The following is a 743-nucleotide window of genomic DNA, read 5'->3' as shown; positions in this document are numbered from 1 at the left end:
GGCGGCGCCAGCTCTCCCTTCGCACGCCGCCTGCTGCGACCTCTCGAGAGCGGCGGCGGCGGCGGCAGACGCAGCGCGCAAGCGCCGGGAAGGCGAAGGCACAGCCCCGGGCGGGCGGGTCCTTCCCTCCCTTCGCCGGCTGTTGGGCGGCGGGGACTCAGGCAGATGCAAACTGCTCTGTGGCTCCCGACATCGGGAGGCGTTTGAAACGAGATTCGGAGTGCCTCTGAACATGGGCCGAGTGTTTCTTTTCAGCACTGAGTAGCAGAGAATCTATTAGGTCCCAACTTCTCCTCGCCGTCCTCCCCAAAAGACCAATCAAACGCACAAAACAAGGTTTAATTAATGCTTCTATTGCAGAGGGTACTAGGCTGCTGTGCTTTGGTTCAGGAACCGATGGCCACCCGAGTAGCACGACAGGTGTGAAATAGCCTGCTAATTTCTCAGGTGAGGGAGGAGCTACGAATTAAAGAAAGAGGTGGGTCCCACATTTACCTGGAATCCGTATTCTCAGACTAGATGCCCTACTCCCAATTCCCAGATAAGGGAGCAGGATTTGGATGCAATGAGGAAAGTGGAAAGGCTGTAGCTCCAAAAGGTCCTAGATTCCATCCCTGGCACCTGCAGGTAAAGCTAGGAGACACACCTGTCCTGAAACCAAGGAGAGCCGCTGCCAGTCAGGCCACACTGAGGTAGATGGGCCCCTGGGAGTAGCCAGGATTTATTAGGGGAGGGCAGAACCA

This window comes from Podarcis cretensis (assembly GCF_951804945.1).
Source record: "Podarcis cretensis genome assembly, chromosome: 3".
Taxonomy (NCBI): Eukaryota; Metazoa; Chordata; class Lepidosauria; order Squamata; family Lacertidae; genus Podarcis; species Podarcis cretensis.
The sequence above is the reverse complement of the archived record's forward strand: the minus strand, read 5'-3'. Positions refer to the sequence as shown.